Here is a 19,179-nt window from a genome sequence, read left to right as displayed (position 1 = left end):
TTCCAATTTCAAGTAATACAATGTGGAAATTGGGGGCTAATTTAACATTAAACAGTGATGCTAATTTTGTTTCTTTAATTTAAAAAGTGTACAAATCAAAGTTTGGTCTTACTTCTGGCTATTTGCTATATTGAGCCAACTTGAGCTAGTATAAGAGAGATGGGAAAACACTCTTTCAGCCGAAGGTCAATCAGTGTGTACATATACATTATAGGGTGTTTTTCCAATTAAGAATATCTGAGACTTCCCTAAAATTCTGGACAATTTGGAGCAGAATCATTCTGGGCCACCCCTTCTGGTGTGTGCGGTTGTGCTGGGATTTTGATGTTTTTTCTCAGGTTTCCAAGGAGTCTCCAGTGAGTTGGATAGAGTTTTGTTTCTGTGTTCCCATGGCTGAAGCCAAATTTGATTGACAAGTATTTGCAGAGAGGCTGCCATATGCCCAGGAATTTGGCACACCAAGAAATAACAGACAGCCTCTATCCACAAAGAGATTTATGTGTTCATGCAACAACTACAGTGCAAGGCTACTCATGACTAAAACTGTCTAAGGCTACTGTGTTCTAGTTGAATTATTGAGTCCAAGGCACATGAAAATGATGAGGACAAGGTCCAAAGTAATGCCTCCTTGCAGATGTAGCTTGGAGTCCTCCCCAGTCTCCATCTGACGACATTGCTTCATGAAGAGCCTTACCTCTAAGAAATGGTTTTCTCCTGGACCTCACCACTTCTTTTATTTCCAAAATTAAAATGTTAGGAACAAAAATAATAATAATAATTCAAAGGCAAAGCAGGTAAAACATTAATTTTAAAATTACAATAATAAAAATCAAGTTAAGAGCTACAAAAATAAGCTGAAAGTTGATATAAATCCCCCAAAAGGCAAGAGTTCTCTCCAAAAAATATGAGATTCTGGTTGCCTTTAACATTTCTTGAGATATCATCAAGCCTGACTTTTCTTTTGATTACTGAAAAAGGCGGTGCATTTGCAGTGGATGCTTGCAGGACAAATGTAATTGAGGCATCTTATCACATCTTTCTCTTTGTCCCCAACCCCTTTTACATATGCATTTATTGGACTATGATTCCCTTCACTTTAGAGTTATATATTTATATGACTTGCCTGCTCCTAAATCTGAGGTTATCCAAAACGGGAATCATACCTTATTCCCTTCTTTCCTTGGTTGTTTGCTTCATGGGATCTTAGTTTCTAATCCCATGTACAAAAAGTTCAAATTTCCACCAGTGGCCAAAAGGACTCTTTGTGGTCTGGCCGCCTCTTCTCTCTATATTCTTACCTGTTATGGATCCCTTTCACCCTAACTCCTTTCCATTCCAAAAAGCCAGCGAAGGCAATCACTCTTCTTTCTTGCTGGACCCACCTCTCTGCACACCTGTGTCACCAGGGAGGCATCTACTGATCCTTTGTGCCTCATATCAGTCTTTCCCATCACCAGTGGGCTGTGTCCCCCTTTGTGTTCACCTGGTCTGTGTACTTGTGTACCTCTCCCTTTCAGCGTTTATCACCATGTGCCACTATACAGAGAATTGAATAACAATTCATGTCTCTCTCCCCAAACTGTTAGCTCTATATAAGTAGATATAGTTCTTCTCCATGTTTTTATTTTGAATCCTCAGTCACCGATGTGTAGTAGGTGTTCATTTTTATCTAATTGGATATTGATATGTATAATATCAATTTATATAATTAATTGTATAAAATAAATTTATGGCAACTCCATTCCTTCACACTGAGTGAAATTCAGTCTTTAATTTACATGTTCCTTGGAACAAGTTCAAATTGAACTTACAATTCTTATGGAATGGGACCAGTAAAAATATATTCAATTTGTTGGTTTTCTGCACTCTCTAGGTAATATGAACAATAAGAAGTGAAACTATGCCTCCTCAAAGTGATTGGCAGTATTACTTAGAATTTTACAATCTTTAATAAATTGCTAAATTATCGAGGATTTCAGTAGATCCTTGTTGCATTCATGTTTTATTGAGATTAAGAATTATAATTTTATCAGACTGTGATAAGGCACTCTCCACTGTTTTATGTGGCAAAACAGACCATAATTTTAAAAATAATCTTATTTGTATAAATAAAAATGAAAAGTCATATAAACAAAATTGTTTTAACATTTTCCTTTCCATCACAGGTTGTTCCTAAACACACTGGGACACATTGGCACTTTTCAATAATGGCTACATATTAGAATTACAGGGGGGAACTTGCCCAGGACACACCCTCGACTAAAATAACAGAAACCCTCAGGGGATATAACCCGATCATCTCTACTTTTAAAGCTTCTCAGGTAAGTCCAATGTGCAGCCAAGGCTGAGGATCTTGGGTTCTTGAAAGATCACTGTCTCTCAAACTTTAAGGTGCACACAAACAATCTGGGCAACTTGTTAAAATGTGGATTGTCATTTTGGAGTAGAACCTGCGATTCTGTATCTTCACAGGCTCCTTGGTAAACCACAGAGCACGTGTTGAGTTGTGCAGAGTCAGATGACCCTGAAGCGGGAGAGAGGTCCTGATTCAGGGACATGCAAGAGTATTTAGAATTGAGTGCTCTCATTTGTTTTGGGCATTTATTATTTACGCCCAGCCTACTTTAGGAAGGTATTCTATTTGCTTACATGACAAAAGACATCTACTGTAAAACCATAACATGAAATGCAAGGGGGCCTAATAGAAATGTGGCTGGCCAACAGGTACATGACCCCTGAATATTCTCATCTTCTGATACTCACGCCCTTGAGTGTGGGTCTGGCCTGGTGATTGATTCAAATGAACTAGATGTGGCAGTGGTGATCGGATATGATTTCTGTGGTCAGGCTATGAGACATTGTGACTTCCGCCTTGCCAGCAGATGCTCTGTATTACATTCTAGGGCTTCAGCCAATGAAAAAGTGGACTGCCATTCTGGAAGGCCCCACATGGCTGCAGATGGGGATAGAGGGGGTTGTCATTCTGGAGGGCCCCATATAGTTGCAGAAGGTGATAGAGAGGACTGCCATGCTGGAGGGCCCCACATGGCTGCAAGCAGTGATAGAGGGGGCTACCATGCTGGAGGGCCTCACATGGCAAGGCACTGATGACAACCTTCAGCCAACATTAGCATGGAAGTGAAGTTGATATCCCAAAACCCTGGTAGAAATTGAATCCTACCCACAACCATTTGTGCCTGGACACAGATCCTCCCCAGTCATGCCTTGAGATGACTGTAGCTCTGGCAAACACCTTGATGGCTGCCTGTGGGAGACTTTGAAACAAAGGACCCAATTACACCACATCCAGAATCCTGACCTACAGAAAATATGAGATAAAAATTAGGTGTTGTTTTAAGTCACTAAGTTGTGTGATGATTTTTTATGCAATCATTGATAACTAATACTATGAGTAATACAGGCAAGTAAACAAGATATTACAACACAGGAATAAAGAATAAGAGTTACAGTGGTCTCTTTCTGAGCTTGGACAATGTTGATAGGATAAACACACTCATCGACCCACTCTGCCAAAATAAAACAACAAAAAAGTTGAGCAGTTGTTTTTTTTTTTTTTTTTTAAGAAAAAGCACTATCAGCTTTGAAAAAAACAGAGAGGTATCAAGAGATTAGATATTTTGAAAGATTAATGAAAGGTAAGAAAAATATCAAATCCAATATATGGAGAAATAAAGTGTGAAAAATAGTATACAACACGTGTTGCTTATGTCAGAGCTACCCAGCAGAATTATAAGGCCAGATGCACATTCAAGAACCAAGAAGAGAGCCAACATCTACACAATTCATCCTCGGCTTAATTTTGAGTCCATAAAAGGTGGTGGCATTACATAATCTGAAGTATATGTTACTAAAATTCAGGTTATAACGTATCTTTCAAAGATTGTATTTAAAATTTATGTTATCTCTCTTAAAATGTATGAAACTTCAACATTATTTATGAGACACTGTCACATCCAATTGTTCATTCTTGAATAGACAACACTTTGAAATTTTTAGCACCAAACTGAGACATTACACACAAAAATATTTCAGTAATCTACAATCATTGAGGGTGAAAATGATTTTAAGCCCACACACATGATGTAGAATTATTCACGTAATTTACTTGTGTATCGAGGTTAGGACCATGCCCCCAAATTCTAAGTGTATGATTTCTATTTACATAGCATACCTGTTGGGTTATGTTGTGCCTATGTTTCCCGTATGTCTGAGTCTCTCTTGTTGACATCTTAGATGCCATCATCATTTCAGCATCTAAGCAAATCCTGGGCTCTGTCCAGCATCTGTGGTGCTGATCCTCCATGAGACAGCCACCCCTTCTCATGCCTCTTGGATTTCCAAATGCTGTTTGTCCTCTTTGCTAGGAAGTTACATGTGGGCTCCTCTCTCCACAGTAAAAGCATAATTTCATTCTTATCTCTACCAAGACTGTGACGGTTAATACTGAGAGTCAACTTGACTGGATTGAAGGATGCAAAGTATTGATCTCAGGTGTGTCTGAGAGGGTGTTGCCAAAGGAGATTAACATTTGAGCCAGTGGGCTGGGAAAGGCAGATCCACCCTTAATCTGGGTGGGCACGATCTAATCAGCTGCCAGCTCGGCCAGAATATAAAGCAGGCAGAAAAACATGAAAAGGCTAGACTGGCTTAGCCTCCCAACCTACATCTTTCTCCTGTACTGGATGCTTCCTGCCCTCGAACATTGGACTCCAAGTTCTTCAGCCTTGGGACTTAAGACTGGCTTCCTTGCTCCTCAGCTTGCAGACAGCCTATTGTGGGACCTTGTGATCATGTGAGTTAATACTACTTAATAAACTCCCATATATATATACACCACTATATATAATATATATATCTACCATATATGTATACCATATACCATATCTCAGATATATATCATATATATGGGAGTTTATATATCCTATATATATGAGATATATAGGAGATATATATATCCTATATGTATATCCCATATAGGGATATATATATCAGAACTAATAGGATATATATAATCCCATATGGGATATACATATATTATTAGTTCTGTCCCTCTAGAGAACCTTGAATAATACAAAGACAAACGTCATGTCATTTTAAGAAAAAAAAAATTGTCTCTGGAATTGGAGAATGGTGCATAGCCCTTTGATGTTCTGTGGAGTGTGGAGACAAAAGAGATTCCAGTTTTCTCTGTGGCAAAATCACTTCTCAGACAAAACGCTGACTTTTAGTTGGTCATCCCACGCTGGTTGTTCTATGGGCTGCAATTTTCCCTTCTCCATTCTCACTTTCATGTTCTGTCAACCGACCACAGGCATCTAAGCCTGGATTCCAGGGCATTCCCAAGCTGTTGAGCAAGCCCATCTTTGGGCATGAAGAAATCATTCTCGAGTTCACAATTTATCTGTGCTTTAGTTCTAGAAAACTGACACAGCCACTAGCTGGAGGCTACACTTGTGGTCTTAAAATTTACTTTGAAAAAAAGTAGGCAAATATCCTTGCATACATCTTCCCCATTCTCACAAGTACAAAACTGTACTTCAATGTCATTTTCCATTGGGCCAAGAACAAAATGTGGAAGAAAGCATGGAAATTATTTCAATTTTGATGCTGGAATTTTATTCTGAAACCAAATTCATGACAACTAAGAAATATTGTGTGGTATAGTAGAATGTTTATAGTATCTAAAAATATCACTTTTACGCCATTGTCTATGAATTACTTAGGGATTATAGGGAAAGTATCTATATTTAAATAATTTTCTTCTGGACCCATTCAATAAAATATTTAATGCATAAAAGGTAATTTAAGATAAGAAAAAAACAATGTTACTTAATTTTAAAGTGTCATAATTATGTTAAATTGTACCATATTCTCATATTAAAAAGTGTGGAACATAAAGCCATATTTTATTTTTAAAATTTCCTAACTCCATTGTCTATATCTGCAAGGTTTGTTTTCCCATAAGGAAAAATTCACACATCTAAGAAGTGTCTTGGGTTAACATAACTCTCTCAGTCTTTAAAGATTTTTATTTTCTAGTAAATTAAGTTTCAGTGCATAAATAATGGTGCTGTCATGATGAACAGGCATATTATTAATATCATACCTGGAATTTTATAACGTTTTGGGCTGATTTGAAACCAGGTAGTTGTATTGTTGCATCACAGTTGAAATTTTTATAACTAGTTGTCACATAACCCATAGCTTGCCATGAAATTCAGGGCCCCAGAAGAAATATATTGAGAATAAAGCTAGCCATCTTGTTCAAAAGAAGAACTATAGTATATTTCATATAACTCTGTAACAAAGAAAAGAACTGAAGCTTCTGTGAGATTTTTTGAAAATTACAAGAAAATACAAACAATTAAATGATAAGTGTAGTCCTGCAATAGCAGAACATGGAGGGAGAGGAAGTGAGAAAGAGGAGCACAGAGAGAATAGGAGTGAATTATAAACAAGGAATATCTGCTTTCTGATTTCACCCACATCACTGGGGAGTCCCACTTGACTGTCCTGTAAGCTGCTTGCCAGATAGCTGTCTTTACAGTGTTGGCTCTAACATCATGCCTCACCTTTGCAATGTGGTGCTATACTATTAAAGAAATAACAATAGTGCCATGGAACAAATCCCACTAGAAATTCCATTTCCATTCAATATTAATTCCAGTTTTGACTCTCCAATCCTTTTGCTTTTCTAAATATGGAGTCAAGTTGATTCTCTATCATAGAATTCAGTTCAACAATTTTTCTTAATGTGAACAGCAAGGAAGTAAAAGTGACAAAATGAGGATTCAATGAAATGCAATGATTCTGCAGCACAATTAGCACAAACCCAGGCAGATGGAGGTAGGTACTCTATGGATTTTAATCTAGCTCAAGGAGAGGGAGGATTCTAAGATAACCAAAAAAGAATTACAGTTTTACCCTTGCTACTTTTGTAAATTTGAAATGACTGTCTTTTTCATCTTGTAGCCATAAAACAAACACTGTAACTCTCAAATTGTAGATCTAGCCAATTTTAAAATCTGCTACCACATTTATAATTCTCTATTTTTATCATGTTATTGCCACTAAATTCATATACACGCGTTGCTGATGTGGTCTGAAGTTTTTGTTGGCATGACTTGAGTGCTGACAGATTTCTTCATATTTGAATATCTTCCAAGCCCCAAACAATCTCCACTCTGCACCACCTCACAGCATATGTGCTTATCCCACATTTTTCAAAGACAGAATTATTTTAAGACACTGATTTGCCGTCACCACATCCCTTTTATTTATCTCCTCACCTGTGCGTTTTCTTTGCCTTTGCTTCTTGAATTAAAATGTAAAAGACAACCAACTACCAACTGAGTAGATAGATGGTGTGAAGGAGGAAGTGTCAGAAATGTTAGGTTACTCCTGAATTAGAGGAATTCCTTAAGAGATGCTGTGATAAGCAGAATTCTGGAATGTCCAACCCCACAATTCCTTGCCCTGATGTTCGGAAATATGAATATAAGATTTCACACCGTACTTACGTTCCTCCTGTGATGGTTAATATTGAGTGTCAACTTGATTGGATTGAAGGATGCAAAGTATTGATCATGAGTGTGTCTGTGAGGATGCTGCCAAAGGAGATTCACATTTGAGCCAGTGGACTGGGAGAGGCAGACCCACCCTCAGTCTGGGCGGGCACCATCTAATCAGCTGCCAGCATGACCAGAATAAAAGCAGGCGGACGAACGTGGAAAGACTAGACTGGTTTAGTCTTCTGGTCTCCATCTTTCTCCCGTGCTGGGTGCTTCCTGCCCTAGAACATCAGACTCCAAGTTCTTCAGCTTTGGGACTCAGACTGGCTTCCTTGCTCCTCAGCTTGCAGATGGCCTATTGAGGGGCCTCACCTTGTGATCCTGTGAGTCAATACTCCTTAATAAACTCCCCTTTATATATACATCTATCCTATTAGTTCTGCTCCTCTAGGGAACCCTGACTAATACACCTTCCAGGGCAAAAGGGTTAATCTGAAGATGTAAATAAGGTTACCAATCATTTGATTTTGAGTTGGTAAAAGGGAAGATTATCCTAGTGGGTCTAAACCTGTTACATGAGACCTTTAAAAACACAGTGTTTTCTCTGGCTGATAAGAGAAGGGGAAGTCAGAAATATTAGAAGCAGGGGAAGGAGTCCATGCATCCTTGATGGCTTTGGAGATAGAGAGGTGGTAAGCAAGGACAAATGAGAGATCTGAGACTGGCCCCTGGTCAAACAGCAATAAAACAAAGACCTCCACCCTACAATTGCAAGAAACTAAAATCTTCCAACCACAGATTCTTCTCTAGAGTCCCGGAAAGAGCCTGGCTGTCTGTCTTCCTGACTTTGGCCACGTGAGATGTTAAGCACATAATTCAGCAATGTCTTACTGGATTTCTGTCCTACAGAAGTGTGTTTTAAGTCTTCACGTGTATGCTAATTTGTTACACAGAAATAGAAAAGTAATACTGATGCCTTCTATGACAACTTAGGATCTGCTATTTTGAGATTATTTGGGGCTACAAATGTCCATTTAGGGACTGATTCACTATACTTTCTCTCAGGGTAGCAAGTCAAACTGCTTCTGCCTGCTAAATACTTCTGAAATCCACACCTCTCCTATTTTCAGCCTAGTGACTTTCATTTGAACTTCTGTAAGAGTCCTCAACTCCTTCTCCTGACCTCCAACCTCCCCACCCTTCCACATATTCTTTGAGCTCTTTCTTCCACTATATGGCTAGATTCATCCCCCAGAAACACAGCTAAGACCATGTTATTCTGCTAACCAAAAGCTACAAATGACTCACCAGTACCTACTTCATGAAGTAAAAACCTTCCTGTTGGAATTCAAGTTCTCTAAGGCTTTCTCCAGTCTATCCCTCTAGTGTTATTTTCCTTCTCTTGACATCACACACTGTTTTTCCCGTCAAACTGATTGCATTTGCCCTTTTCACAGCATGTTCTAGCCTGTGCCTTTGCACGGGTATGTTTCTGGTATACATGCCAAGATATGAGTCAATCTTCACAGCTTAGTTAGATGTTACCGACCATCTGAGGCCCTCTTGCATGGTATGAGTGTCTTTTTCTACTTTAAATTTCAATGGTGCAAGGATATGACCTTGGAAGTCTGTGTCTCCTGATTGAGCTAGTAATATACATTTTTTGTAGCCCCTATGAGCTTCTACAAGATTACATCTGCCTTATATTCATCACTGTATTACTTCAGGCACTTGTTTCAATGTTTTATGCTTTGTGGATTCCCAAAAATGATGAATTTGTTCAAGCAGTAAAGAATAGCTAATGATATATATGTTCCTCAAAATACATAAACCATGTACATTTAAGTAAAACCATGCTAGATTACAAAAAAAAAATGCACAAGATGATCTGAGTGTTTGTTGTTATGGTTGTTGTTTGTTCATTTGTTCATTTTTAGAAGAAAGGAGAAAAGAATAAAGGAAGATTGGACTCATGTGGTATAGAAATATCAAATACTAAATACGGATACTTCCTGTTAGTGGGAAGACACAAAATATAACATACAGTCCACCCTTGAACAACACAAGTTGGAACTTCACAGGTCCACTCACACATGGATTTTCTTCTGCCTCTGCCACCCCTGAGACAGCAAGACCAAGTCCTGCTCTTCCTCCTCCTCAGCCTCAACAGGAAGATGATGAGGATGAAGACCTTTCTGATGATCCACTTCCACTGAATGAAGAGTAAATACATGTTCTCTTCCTTATAATTTTCTTAATGATATTTTTTCTCTACCTTATTTTATTGAAAAAATAAGTATATAATACCTATAACATACAAAACATTGACTATGTTATTCATAAGGCTTCAAGTTAACAATAGGCTATTAGTAGTTAATTATTTGGAGAGTCAAAAGTTACATGCAGATTTTTGACTATGTGGAGAGTTGGTACCTCTAATTCTCATGTTTTTCAAGGGTTAACTGTATCTTATTTTTATGTTGCACATATTTCATAATTAAGTCTTTCTTTTTATTTTACCTATTAAGCCTATTTCTTTTAGCAATCCTAAGCCTAATTTAATGACCTCTAGGTCAAAATGACAGGCTGACGTTTTCTTTGCTGTTATTCTCAAACTTCCAAAAATGTGTTGTTCATTGCCACAGGCATCCTTTGCTCTTTAATTTCCAATCCCATTTAGGCAAACAGTAGGGGTCAGATGTGAAACAAAGTTGATGAACGTAGAGTGAATACAAACTCCAAACCGTAAGAATCTTTGTTTGGAAAGGGCTTTCTTTGCTTCTGCTTACAAAGAGATATTATACAATTCCATGGTCTTGAATTTATTAGGCAGGATCTGACCTTCCATGTAGATAATTACAGAAGACAGTAAAAACAATTGGCATTTAAAATAAAACTGTTGAGGCCAGGCATTGGTGGCTCACACCAGTAATCCCAGCACTTTAGGAAGCCAAGGCAGGAGGATCACCTGAGGTCAGGAGTTTGAAACCAATCTGGCCAATGTGGTGAAACCCCATCTCTACTAAAAATACAAAAACTAGTTGGGCGTGGTGGCACGTGACCGAGGTCGATGCAGGAGAATCGCTTGAACCCGGTACGTGGAGGTTGCAGTGAGCTGAGATTGTGTCACTGCACTCCAGCCTGGGCGACAGAGTGAGATCCATCTCAAAAAGAAAATAAATAAATAAATAAATAAATAATAATAAATAAAATAAAACTGTTGAAAAACTGGTTGTTTGAGGTGTGGTTTCACATTTATAAAATCAAAATATTTTTCTTAATGTTTATAAAAATATTTACTCTGTCCTTTCAGAAGCATTATATATTTTTTATTTTTAAACTTATTTTCAATGAAATAAAGTCAATATATTATATTATAATATAAGTAATTGGTAAAAATGGTATGTAAAAATGGAAAAATTTCATAGGAATGGGCTAATTATACTTCATCATTTGTGAAAAAATTATAAAAATGACATACATTTTATTGAATGTTTAAACTGTTTCCTTGTATTATAATATAGTAGAGTGGGAGGATACCAAATACCATAATAGAAGAAACATTACTAATCATTTATCCCATCTCTTCATTTTACAGAACAATAAACAAAACTCAGTGAAATCTGGGGTTATTGTGCAAATTGTGTTCTCTGCATCTTAAGTTTGAATCACCAAACTCTGTTGCATATATGCAAATACGCTGATGGAATCACAACACATTTAAGCTAAATGATTTACAATTATTCAAATTAAATAATTATTTAAATTCTTTAAACAATTCTTTAAACAATTATTTATTGTCTGGTTTAATATTGTAGATTAAAATAAATAAACCATTCCTCCATTCCAGATGCCCATTTAAAAAATTAAATAAATAGAAAGGAATCGTCAGGGTAAGGAAATGCAGAAGGTTAACTCTGAACAACAGATTTGAATAAATTTCTGGAAGGGATATTAATGTAAGAAACTGAACAATGCAAACCACCTTCCAGGATGTGTGTCCATTATCAAATCATCACTCAGACTAACATTGCAAGAGGAAGAAGGATAGTGGGTGGGTGAAAGGACCTGGGTGATTATTAGATTTCCAGTTTAGCTTCTCCACCTGCCTTGTTCATACCTGCATAGAAAACAAAATAAAACAAAGAGACAAAAACAGAGGGCTTTTCTCCCTAAAAAACAAACAACAACCTTGAGAAAACTAGTAAGCAGACAAGTTTTGTTGTCCCAAAATAAAGGATATCTTTAATCCAACATTTGAGAAATCTATAACATTCAATGCAGTCCTCAAAAATGCAATCCAGCAAAGCCTGACAGTCAATAATTCTGCTCATTTATACTGAATACCTGTAGAGCTTTCAATTTCACCTGAGAAAACTAATGGAATACGAAATTATAGTGAAAGAAACTCACACAAACAATCGTGTATAATCAGCTCCACTTTCTGCAAACCAAGTCATCAGTCAAAAAGAAATCAGGGTGAAAGTAAGGGAAATACTATGTTAAAGATAAAACTTACCTCAACAGAAATAGAGATGATGAGGAAAAGAGAATGTAAAACAGACACAGAGAGACTCGGACACACACACACACACCCCCCTGCACCCTCAGCATCAATTATTTAGCATCCATTAACACAGATAAGACTTATATAAAAAGGAAATAATTAGAAAGCCAGAAAAACCCTTAAAATGTAAAATATGAGGATCAAAATTCATAATTTATTTGAGGACTAGAAGACAAAAGAAGGAAATCCTAGAATATAAAGCAAAAAGACAAATACATGCAACTAGAGATATGAGAGATTTAGTTTCTCAATCCAGAAGCTTCAAACACACCAGTAGGACGTTTACAAAGAGAAAACAAAATGAATTAATTATTTCAAAGAATATAAAATGAGAAAAAGATGATTTTAGTCAAAGTTAAGATGAATGAAAAAGATTTCACGTCCTTGTGAAATCAGAACACCACGAATAAAATTAACCTTATTAAAGGTGGCGCTAGATTTAGATTGTCAATGTGGATGATCTACAAATTGAGAGAGATTAAGATTCGCTTTAGATATTTCTTGGAAGATTGTGGTTGCAGAAAATAAAGAATAATGTCTCAAAGTTCTTAAAAAAAAGGAAATACCAGTAAAACTATTAATCAAGTTTCAGGCAAAACATGAATATATTGTGACTTCATTAAATTTATGTCCTACATACTCTGTTTGATGACATAACTTAAAGATACACTTCAAGGAAACAAGACCAGTAAAAAGGTAAGAAGGCATGGGTTTTAAGGACTGGTTGAATTAACTCAGGAGTCTTAAAAAAAATATCGACTAACCGAGAAGTCATCCTAGAAGAAAGCAGTCTGAATTAGGACTAAAGAAATTCACTGACCTTTAAGAAAAAAAGGCAAAGAAAAACGGAATGAATTCCACAAAATTCATACAATGAATGAGAAGAATAAATAATTTAGTGCATGTTTTAGGAAGCATATGTTTATTCTTACCACAAGAAGCAAAGACAATTGCATTTTCTGGAAAAGGGCCTGTTTACAAAAAAAGACATTGTGAGGGTACACGTGTAACTTTCAAATATGAAGTGACCTAAATAGTGTCATGATAACTGAAGGAGACTAGAAAGCCACCAGGCGGACTTTAACTCCGATAAGGCTCTTTTTCTGGGCACGCTGCATTAGAACCATGGAGGATGTATTCTGAAGCATGAAGCTTTGTAGGTCTCTGTAGCTATGGTGGTATGAACAGTGGAGCTGATGGTCGGCACAGTGCTTGAAGCCTGCAGGACGCTCAGGGGCCCATGCAAATGCGTGGATTTATTTAAAATCAGAAGAAAAAACTCACAACTTTAGAGTCAATAAAATGTTCTAATTGTTTTTTCACATCAGTAAATATGAAATTTTTAGGATGAATGAAATATATGACGGTGGGAGGCACTCAGCATGGCAAGGGGCCTGGGTCCCAGCTAAGTCAGGCCATGCTCTGAGGAACGATGCTCTTTTCCTTCTGCTTTTCCACATTTCAGAATCAAGTCATAGAAAAAGATTTAATGGTATTTCCAGAAACAAATTTAAGTTTCACAAACAATGCAATATATACATGATACATAATTATATAATACATATCTATATAATACATAATAGATATCTGTTATATAGATATGATACATAGCTATATAATAGATATAATAGATATAATACATAAAATAGATATAATAATAGATATAATATAATAGATATTATATAATATATAGATATTATATCTATATAATATAATAGATATAATAGATATAATACATATCTATATAATAGATAATATATCTGTTACAATTATATATTATATATTGTATATTATCTATTATACAATTGTATATTATATATTAAAATTGACTATAGTATGTTATATAATAAAATACATATGATTACATATGTTTATATATAATTATTGTAATGCATAGCTATGGTATGATTATGTAATAATCGATATCATGACTATATTATATATGATTATTATATATTATATTAATATGGGTTATATTATTTATATGTATGACAGATTATATATAATATTTACATATAATATCATATATTTCATTATATATAATTATGACATATAATATAATATGATAGATAATATTTATCATATATTCAAGGGAGAAAAGATCAAAGGGAAAAAGTGATGTGAGGAAGGAAGCATATAATATTTATCATACATTATATATGATATATATCATGTTATATATCATAATTATATATAATGAAATATATTATACTATAATGTAACATATAATATATAATTATATATCATATAATATATATTTATCATGTTATAGATGATTATATATTGCTATTATATATTATCATGTATATTATATAATATGCAATATATAATATATAATATACAATATATAATATATAGTATATTATTATAATGTATATTATATATCATATAATGTATATAATATATGATACATAATATACACAATATAAAATATAATTATATATCATATATAATACAAAATATGACAAATATTGTTATATTATATATGAAGAAATATATAATATAACATATAATATCATGTATATGATTATATATTATATTATATCATAATTACATGCAATTAATATATTATATATAATTAGTATTTTATATTATATATTAATTATAACATATAATTAATATAAGCATATAATGTATAACATAATTACTATGAAAATATATAAAAATATATAATACTATAATTCTATTAAATGTTAATTTAATGAATACATTTAATATAAATATATATATGGTGAAGAGGTTGAAGGTGAGATAAGATTTGGCAAAATCGTAAGGGCGCTAAAATTCACCTTAGTGGACAATCAAAAAATGTTTCAAATGTAAAAATGTATTATTTTGAGTTTAAAAGTTAATCAGTAAAGCTTAATAAGTACCTTTATTTGCAGTATTGCAGTAGACAAAGCAATCCCCCTCTAAATATGTCCTTGTTCAAATCCCCCCAACATTGTGACTATATTAGCTTACATGGCAAAAGGGACTTTGAAGGTGTCTTAAGTCAAGGATTTTGAGGTGGAACTATCATCCCATGGGTCCCTGTGAGAGAGACAGGAGGTTTAGGGGGAAAAAGTGACATGAGGAAGGAAGCTTAGTTTGCAGTGGTGCATTTTGATGGTGGAGGAAGGGGCCAGGAACAACGGAATGCAGCTGTCATCTAGAAGCTGACAAAGGGATGGAAAGAGACTTTCCTTTGGAACCTTCAGAAGGAATGCAGCTTTGACAACGACATTTAGCCCAGTGAGATTCATTCCAAACTTCAGACCGGTAGAACAGTAAGATAATACATTTGTGTTGATTTAAGCCACTAAGTATATGGTTATTTCTTATAGCAGAAATAGAAAACTAATAAAAATGTATGCATGAATTAATGAATAGCTGAATAAATGAATGAGTGCATACATAGAGCTGATTATGAAGGTTGTGTCCATAAACAAGGACTGGTACCACCAAGTTGCCAGGTTTCTGTAATGATGTGTTTTATACATCTATTGTTTTGTTCAATTGATAACTTGCTTCTTGCCCTCTTTTTCTGCACGTTAATGTACTTTAATCATCGCTGTGTATAAGTGTACCTCACCTTATTATGCTTTGCTTTACTGTGCTTCACAGACACTGCCTTTTTTATATATTGAAGGTTTGTGGCAACCCTGCGTCCAGCAAGTCTATAGGTACCATTTTTCCAACAGCATGGGCTCACTTTGTGTCTCTGTGTCATATTTAGGTAATTCCTGCAATATTTCAAACTTTTTCATTATTATTCTATCTACTATGGTGATCTGTGATAAATTATCTTTTATGTTACTATTGTAATTGTTTTGGGGCACCATGAACCATGTTCATATATGATGGCAAACTTAATCAATAAATGTTGTGTGTGTTCTGACTGATCCACCTACCAGCTGTTACCCTATTTCTCTTTCTCCTCAGTCTTGCCTATTCCCTGAGACACAACAAGGTTGAAATCAGGCCAATTAATAACCCTGTAATGGCCTCTGAGTGTTCAAGTGAAAAAGAAGAGTCTCATGTTTCTCACTTTAAATAAAAAGCTAGACATGATTAAGCTTAGTGATTAAGGCATAGTGAAAGCCAAGATAGGCCAAAAGCTAGGCCTCTTGAGAAACACGGTTATCCAAGTTGTTAATGCAAATAAAAAGTTATTGAAGGAATTGAAAAGTGCTACTCCAGTGAACACATGAATGATAAGAAAGTGAAACAGCCTTATTGCTGAAATGAAGATAGTTCAAGAGGTAAGGATAGAAGATCAAACCCATACAACATTCCCTTAACCAAGCCTAGTCCAGGGCAAAGTTCTAATTTTCTCCAATTCAATGAAGGCTGAGAGAGGTGAGGAAGTTGCAGAAGAAAAGTTTGAAGCTAGAAGACATGGGTTCATGAGGTTTAAAAAAGGAAGCTGTCTCTACGACATAAACATACAAGGTGCAGTAGCAAGTGCTGATGAGAAGCTGCAGCACATTATCCAGAAGGCCTAGCTAAGATCATTCATGAAGGTGGCTACACTAAACAAAAGATTTTCAATGTAGGAGAAACAGCCTTCTGTTGGAAGAAGATGCCACCTAGGACTTTCATAGCTACAGAGAAGTCAATGTGTGGCTTCAAAGTTTCAAAGGACAGGCTGACTCTCTTGATAGGCAGCTGGTGACTTTAAGTTGAAGCCAATGCTCATTTACCATTCTGAAAATCTTGGGGTCCTTCAGAATTATGCTAAATCTACTCTACCTGTGCTCCGTAAATGGAAGAACAAAGCCTGGACAACAGTACATCTGTTTACAGCATGGTTTACTGAATATTTTAAGCCCTCCAGTACATCTGTTTACAGCATGGTTTACTGAATATTTTAAACCACTCAGGGGAAAAAAAAAAAGATTTCTTTGAAAATACTTCTGCTCATTGACAATTCACTTGGTAACCCAAGAGCTCTGATGGAGACATATGAGGAGATTTATGTTGTTTTCATGCCTACTAACACAACATCAATTCTGCAGTCCATAGCTTATGGAGTAATTTTGACTTTTAATTCATATTATTTAAGAAATAGATCTTATAACGCTATAGCTACCATAGACAGTGATTCATCTGTTGGATCTGGTCAAAGTAAATTGAACTCCTTCTGGAAAAGATTTACCATCTTAGATGCTATTAAGAACATTTGTGATTCATGGGAGGAGGTCAGCCTACCAACATCAACAGAAGTTTGGAAAAAGTTGATTCCAACCCTCATAGGTGATTTTGGGGGGTTCAAAGCTTAAGTGGAGGAAGTAACGGTAGATGTGGCAGAAACAGCAACAGAACTAAAATTAGAAGTGGAGCCTGAAGATGGGACTGAATTGCTGCAATCTCATATCAAACCTGAATGAAACAGGAGTTGCTTCTTATGGATGAGCAAAGAAAGTGATCTCTTCAGATGGTGAACATGCTGTGAACATTGTTGAAACAACAATAAAGGGTTTCGAATATGACAGGAATTTAGTTGATAAAGCAGAGGCAGAATTTGAGAGAACTGACTCCAATTGTGAAAGAAGTTCTACTGTGGGTAAAATAATATCAAACAACATCAAATGCTACAGAGAAATCTTTCCTGCAAAAAGGTTATGTGACTTGCTGAAGGCTCAGATAATCATTAGCATTTGGGCAATAAAGTATTTTTAATTAAGGTATGTACATTGTTATTTAGATCTAATGCTATTGTACAATTAATAGGCTACGGTACATAAATTTTATATGTACCAAGAAACCAAAAAATTCATGTGACTTGCTTTAATTGCAATAGTCACTTTATTGTTGTGGTCTGGAACTGAACCTGCAATCTCTCCAAGGTATGCCTATACATTCATTTAAACTAGCTGAAGGCAACAAAGAGAAGATTCTCCTCTTGGTACTTGTTTTAAAACATTTTATTAGATGATTTTTGGATTTTGAGTATACATTCCTGGCCCATTACATAACAGGAGAATGTTTTCTTAATATTACCAGAATTTCCCCTAATCAGAGCTCCAAACCACATATTGGCCACTTTACAAGAAACAAGAGCCAGCCACTTGACATCTCTAGTTGAAAGCCAATACCAGATTTTGGCAGTTCCACAGCCACCTTTTATTAATTTAAAATGGGGGTGAGCGAAACATTTTAAGACCATGACTGTGGGTCAATTCCCCGGGAAGATGCTCATTTAGAATGCTCCAGATACGCTGTGATGTTAAACTTCAATATTCTAAGAAGTTTTTCAAATATATTTTATAGTAGTTGCAGATTCTACCTTATAGTTTAAACTGGGTCTTGCTAGTCTCATAAAAACTGAAATAGAAAAAGACACAAGTATAAAATACAATTCTAGTTATGACCCACGATGGTAGTTTTACTGTAGATTCATATTGAAATCAACTGGGGAAGCTTTAAGAAATGGAGACATCATCTTCCCCAAACTCTTCCACCCTCTGCCTGCATTGAATTAGAATCTCTGGGGATGGTGCTCTACCAATAGCATTTGTAAAAACAACTCCTTTTAGTTGATTCCAATGGGGAGTCCAGCTAAAGAAAAATTCTCCTTAGGCACCTCAGCTATTAAGATCCTACACTTGTGACATGTTATTCAGTGAGTATTGGACTATCTGGCCAAATGGTTCATGATATCTGAAATACTGTCGACATTTGCCTCACTCCTGTCAGCTGAGAACTGTCCCTTATTCTTAATATTTTGCCTTTAACTTGACACATGCTCCATCAGTGTTGTTATAGATATGACTAAATCCTACTCTAAAATTTACCCTTGGAAGTGATTCATAATCACATAATGAATATCTCTGGGCCTATTTAAAACTGTAAGATCGTACCACCTTAAGACCACAGCAAAGCTAAAATCAGGCATACAGGTCAATGTTGTTAAAATTTCTTTGTAGTGCAAGGGTTTTCAAATATTCTGTTCAGTTAAAAACTCATGAAACTATCTGGATTCCTTTCAAATTTCATTTTCCAAATCAAATGGGCCTTCTCTTGAATCAACAGAATTGAACAAGTATTACAGAGAAGTAAAGTTTATTTTCAATTATAGCGACTTGTAAAAATGTG

The 19,179-nt window shown here is 35.5% G+C and overlaps 2 long non-coding RNA genes across 3 annotated transcripts in view; one reads left to right on the top strand and one right to left on the bottom strand.

Moving 5' to 3' along the window:
* LOC144338462 (uncharacterized) overlaps positions 1-10,709 on the top strand; it is a 32,085-nt gene extending 21,376 nt beyond the window's left edge. The window contains exons 5-6 of one of the 2 annotated variants that reach the window (XR_013412656.1): positions 2,166-2,321; positions 9,470-10,709. This is a non-coding gene — a long non-coding RNA (uncharacterized LOC144338462). Of the gene's footprint in view, positions 1-2,165 lie in introns of both variants that reach the window. The other variant, XR_013412655.1, reaches the window with a different exon arrangement.
* LOC114674912 (uncharacterized) overlaps positions 1-19,179 on the bottom strand; it is a 463,867-nt gene that overhangs the window by 144,309 nt on the left and 300,379 nt on the right. The gene's annotated exons all lie outside the window — the stretch shown is intronic.

This window comes from Macaca mulatta, chromosome X (assembly GCF_049350105.2).
Source record: "Macaca mulatta isolate MMU2019108-1 chromosome X, T2T-MMU8v2.0, whole genome shotgun sequence".
NCBI lineage: Eukaryota > Metazoa > Chordata > Mammalia > Primates > Cercopithecidae > Macaca > Macaca mulatta.
The sequence above is the reverse complement of the archived record's forward strand: the minus strand, read 5'-3'. Positions and strand labels throughout refer to the sequence as shown.